The sequence below is a fragment of the Corvus kubaryi genome, unplaced genomic scaffold, assembly GCF_017639235.1.
Source record: "Corvus kubaryi isolate FWS band 111438036 unplaced genomic scaffold, C.kubaryi_AGA036_p1.0 37387, whole genome shotgun sequence".
Taxonomy (NCBI): Eukaryota; Metazoa; Chordata; class Aves; order Passeriformes; family Corvidae; genus Corvus; species Corvus kubaryi.
The window spans coordinates 5,604,699-5,610,698 of record NW_024581129.1 but is presented as its reverse complement, the minus strand read 5'-3'; positions in this window follow the sequence as shown (position 1 = coordinate 5,610,698).

Genomic DNA, 6,000 nt, shown 5'->3' with positions numbered 1-6,000 from the left:
TGAGCTGTCCCCTGGAGAAAGGTGGCCATTTCTGCATTGATTTGAAGGGGATGAAATTGTGTGGCAAACCCCACAAAAAATTGCAGTCAGCCAGACAGGAGGGCAGGTGATACTCACACCTCCACTCCCATCCAGCCCAACACAACATGGGCCATGGCCACTAAATTGCCAATTTAATTCACTGCACGGAGGTCCCCCACGGCCTGCTGCCTCCTTCGGGGTTTTTTTTTTTTTGGGTTGCGGCGTGATTTTGGAGCGTGGCTTGCTGTGCTCTGCGCTGCGCTATAGATGGCACTGCAGGATGGAAATTGCAGCCTCTCTGCTCTGGAATAACAACTCTGGGCTGCGGTGGCTCCTTGCAGTTTGTCCCGGGGGAGGAAACCAGCTCAGATCGCTAATTTCTGCAGCTCTGCCTGCAAATTTCACTCAGTTTTTTACCTGGTTATTAATATCAACACAAACATGACCGCCAGAACAGAGGGCAAACATGACAAGGAAGCTCTCTGTAAATTAAAAAACCACACAAATGCTCAAAATCCACTGTCAAATTTAGCCATCATGTTACAACACAGGAATATTTTGCATTTCAAAGGAGGCAGGCAGTTGATTTCTCTGTACATCACATCTATGATAAGACTCTGCCTGTACTGAAGTTCTGCTGCTGTAAATGAAAGCATGAATCCTCTCATCGTCCCATCAGTATTTATAAGGACACTAAAATCTACCCAAATCTAACCATGTGCAGCAAATTTTTCTTCTCTCTTTGTAGAGTTCCCTGGAGTTCTGGGACTAAAAGTAAGAAAAGAAGCAAAATCCAGCTCAAGTCTGCAGTAGGAGACGCAGTGCTGGCAGGAATAGGGATGCTACGGAAGAGATCAGAATGGGAAGTGAAGAATATCATAAGCAATTACAGCAAAATGCTTTTGGAAAATCCCTCCAGGTACCCAGGTGCATCTGTCGATGCTTAACCACCTTCAAAAATCTGGCCACCAGCCTGCTGCTCCAGATGTTAAAAAAGCCTCCAGCAATCAGAGAAGAGTAAAAGGTGTAAGAAAGACAAATTCCTTTTGCCATTGGCAAAATGAAAGAAAAACGCGACTATTTTAAGGATTTGCGTGGAGAAAACTGCAGACAATAAATACCAGAAGTTGTCCTTGTCTTCCTTTGGAAAATGAAGCTGGAGGAGGATCAGGTACCTGCAGAACTTTGTTGTTCCATTTCAGTGAACTATCCAAGAGCTCCCATTCGCCTGAGCTGTCCCAGGACCGGATGGATGAACCACTGCAGCCCTCTCTGACAAGGAGTTGTGAAGAACTTCTCTCTTACAGGAGTTTAATGTGATTTTACACATCAAGAGGATTCAAATGACAAGAATGAAGGGCAGTAGCCAACGTCATGGTTTGAGATTCTGATGAAATGATGTCCTGGCACATCCATCAGACCGTTCTGCTGTCAAGAGAACTCCTAACTCTGGAAGATGAGTGTGTTTTTCTTTTACAGTGTTGGAAAAAAAAAAGCAGGAAAAGAAGAAAAACATCTGTCCTCAAACCTAACTACTACATAAATGTAACTTTGAGATGAGACACAGCTGGATACATGGGAGGAGGGCAGAAGTGCACCCAGCTCTGTCTGAAGGCGTGGGAGTGGGGTGAATCCTGCACTGTGTGCAAGCAGACCTGGGACTCTGCAGAGCACAGCAGGAGAGACAAAACGAAAGGCTGAAGGAAGATTCATCCCTTGCCAGCAGCATATGTAGACTTTGTGTGCCAGTCCCTGTGCATTCATCTCAGAGAGGCAGATGCAGACGTGAGTGAGAGGGAGCAAAGTGTAAATCTGAGCCTGCATGGAAGGACAGACCACGATGAGGATATTTGCTAAGGACAGGGCTGGGGGGATGCAGATGCTGATGTTGCCCAGGCAACACTCACTTTTGCAAGGCACCCCTTTGTCTCTCCTGATTTTTAAGTGTGGTTCTCACTCTAAAATGCAGATTCTCCAAGCTGTTAATAAGACTGATTATCTTCTAATGCTCTTCCCCTGTTTCTTTTCAGAGGCTGTTTGCAGCAGCACTGCTTGTGACTGGGTAACACAGGAAATTAGGAGCAGCTCCACAGCTGTGGCTGCACAGGGTGGGAGAGGAGATCTCTGGAGAGAGGCAAAGGTGAGAATTGGTGCTGGGGTGGTGGGTGCAAGACCCACTAAACTGCATTTCCCACCCCACTGAGCAAACTGTGGCTGTGAAGCCAGCAGGATTTAGAGCAAGGATGAGCCCTGACCGAAAACCTTGAGTTTATCCTTCATAAAGTCTTTTTTCCAACTTTCTGAGCCCTGATAAAGTTGCATATGGTGTCGCTGCTTTTGCTCTGTGCTGACTGCAAGGTTTCATTCCCAGAGCACAGGATTTAGTGCTGCACTATCTCCAGCCTACATTTTTGTGCTGTGGCCAGCGTTTGCTCCCTCCAGATTGCTTTCAAAACTCAGGGCTGTCATCTCCCAGGAAGCACTGGGGACAGTCAGTGTTTTCCCACCGTGTCTCATTCCCCAGGACGTTGTACCCTGGTTTTGCACTAATTATGAGATGCTGATCCCATTACTATGGAGCAAAATTGCCAAGTGCTGGAAAGAGCACAACAAAAACTGGTGGTGTGGTAAGCTTGAAGTGAGGTGGAAAAAATATCTGCTCTGTATGGGAGGCCTGGATTTGCTAAATGGACATGGCTGAGGTCAGTAAGGTGGAGTGAGGAGAGCAAGACATTGTGAGTGGCATGAAATTACCCTTCCTGATGAAAGGGCAGGCCAGAGATACTCAGGGTGAATTGTGTCTCTGCACCTTCCAGCCAGAAAACAGGTCTCAAACACAGTGAGAGAGGAATCACAGCAAGCAAGAAACCTCATCTCCAAGTGTGGAGGTGGCACAGGAAGAAGTGGGGCAGCTGGAGAGATGTATTTGCATTTGGAGTGTGGAGAGATGAAAGCAGAGCAAAGGCAGGAGCTTTGCTGCCTTGTGAAAAGCCCCCAGATTTCTTCTTCACCCCAGCCGAGGCCAACAGCCCCTTCAGGCAATGTGACCTGCCCTGTGTGGGGGACAGAGCTGGCAGCAGTCAACTTGTTTTCTTTGTTACGTAGCATTTGGTCGCCCTATTTTGCTGCTTTCCCTTTGATGCAATGAGCCTGTGGGGAATAAAGCTCAGTGGGAGATTGCTTACGTGGTTTCTAACCCATTCGTTTCTTTTATTGGCTGTTGCCTCAATAGGAAAAGAAGAAGAAGAAGCAGAAGAAGAAAAAGAAGAAGAAGAAGAAGAAAATCAAGGAAAAGTAGTTCAAGGTGTGAAAAATTCACGTAGCAGAAAATATATAAAAAGTTATTGGCTCTGTCCCCCTTGGCTCCTGCCTCAATCTTATCACCATGCTGTGCATTTATCCTTCTATTATTACCCATTATGACAGGGAAATTCTAGCAAGTTCTATGCAAAAAGCCAGCCCACTCCTTTCCCCTCCACAACGAGAAACCAGCCTGGCTTGAGCTCACATCGTTGGCATCTGATTTCAGCCTAGCAGGGTGTTTCAATACCAATAAACATCTTGTTTTCATGTGAAGAGCCGCTTCAGCTACATTCTTTCCCATCTTTTGTGAGCATCCAAGGCTCTGTGTAAAACTTTTTATTGATCACATAAATAGCAGCTCTGCTTCCCTACAGGCCCTGTCTCCACAAAGTGTTTTGATATCTGGAGAATGAAAGGTTCAATAGAAAACTGATTCCCTCAGCTTCCTGGGACTCTGAACACAGGGCTGCTGGTTTCTGCTCTCCTTGGCAGAGCTGGGTCTGGGGAGCAGGGTGAGGGAGCAGGGAGAGAAAGGTTTGGCTTGTTCTGGCTGTGTGTGAGGCAGTTTATACACAGACACACTTTGTCTGCAACAAAGGCAGAAGTAAAGCCACTGTGCAAAGAGCTGGGAGCGATCATTAAAGATTTAATTGGTCTGAAAGCTTCCTGAAATACTAAGGAGACCTTTAATACCTAAACCACACAACTCGGAGCGGGAAGCCTCCCAAGCTGGAAGGCACGGCTGGCTTTGCTGCCTAGGGACATTGGTATCGTGTGGTGGGCAGTCACTTGCCCGGCTGCCATGCTAAGGAATTCCCCAGGGATGAGATGCCCAGTGAGGAGCAGCTCCATCACATCCCTGGAGAAACTGTCTCATGTCTCACAAGCAGAGACTGAGACTTCTCCCTGCATTCCTGCAAGGCACTGCTGAGGTATGGCAAAGGACTGCCCCGAAATCCAAAACCCAGACGAGATCCTTCCCATCCACATCCTGCCTGTCAGAGCCATTGCACTGTCACCTTTTGTGCAAATGAAATACAAAACCTCCTCAGCTGCAGCCATGCAGAGCTCACGGGGAAGAAGATTAATGGGAGCTACAGGGGAGCCTCATCAGTCCTTGTTGAGGAATCAGAAATCCCAATCGAAGCCTGCCGTGGCTCATGGCGGTGTGCTGGCACAAATTTGACCTCGTTTGGATAACGAAGGGCAGATCCTGTTTGGAGCCATCTCAGAAAGCCTTTGTGACTGTGTGTTTATCACACCAGGCTGAAAGGGCGCCGGGGACTTTGCTGACCTTGCTGCTTGCAGGTGGCAGAGTGTGACAGCCCCGGAGCCAGCCGAGCTCTGCCTGTGGCTTCTGGAAGAGCCACGATGGCAGAGGCAGTGCCTGAAGCCCTCTGTGGCTGGAGGGGCCCAGCCCAGCCCAGCAGCCTGGGGCTGAGCCACCAGCAGATGCCCTTGACAGGTATAAAGGCCCCTCTCAGCTCAGATGCTGCACTCTCAATTAATTTGAAAGTAATTACTTGAGATCCACATGCCTTGGGGGAAGGGAGTGTTTGAGGTGTCTGTGCTCAGCTCTTGGGGCCACAGAACAGACTCCCTGAGGTCCTACCAGGTCCTTTGTGGTGACCTTAAACTTTCCTTGTCCGTGGAGAAAAAGATACTGAAGTATTTGCAGGCTGGAATTGAGTGGCCAAGCCAAAACCTAACACCTGTTTCACCTCAAGTACCTAATCCTAAGTACTCAGAAAACCACTTCTCAAAGCCTCACCTACAAGAGGGGACAATGGTGGTTTATGGGGTTTTTGGTTTGCTTTGCAATTAGAAATTTTTGGGATTTTCAATAGTTTTTCTTACAGGGAAAATCCACTTGCAAGCTCAAAGGTGAAGCTTGTTCCCACACCAACGTTTTCCCTCCTCTGCTTCTCATACAACTTTATTTGTGGGTTGCTGATAATGAAAATTCCACTGCTATTGATTTTTTTAAAAACATATATAACTTCGAAACACTGTAGATATTGCATGGACTTTGGAACAAGATAAGAAGAGGTAATCACATTCACAGTATCTCAAGCACTTTAATTAATCTGGACAGCAAACTCTAGCTCTGCTCCTAGAGCAGACCAACTACATCTCCTGAATATTCTCATTTTCTATGCAAATGCATAGATACTGGAGGTAATTCAGCACCCCACAGGGATCTAACTTCTGACACATTACTTTTATAAGAGAGAATTGTCATGGCCCTGCTTGTTTGAGACTGACTGCTGCACAGCTCTGTGGAATGGGCTGGAAAACAGAGAAATACAGGCTTGACTTCTGCTAAAATAGTGAACAGTCTCCCTTTCTCAGAACAACCTTACGGTGGAGCAAAACTGTCAAGCTGTAAGAATGTACTGCAGAGGGAAAATAATAAAGATCAGAAAATGAGAGGGTTATGGTCCAGCTTCCCAGAGACCTAATTTTGGAAGAATTGTCCCTGTGCGTTTGTTCTGGGGTTCCAAAAGACTCTGGGACCCCAACTGCCCCTACCATCTCCTGGGAATGGCTCATGGAGGGTGAAGTGGTGGAGCCAGGGCAGGGCCTTGAGCTCTGGTCTGCAGAGCCCACTGCTGCCTCGCTCCTCACCCTTCGCTCTGGTGAAATCAATGGATTAAATGAGCACAAATGAGACTG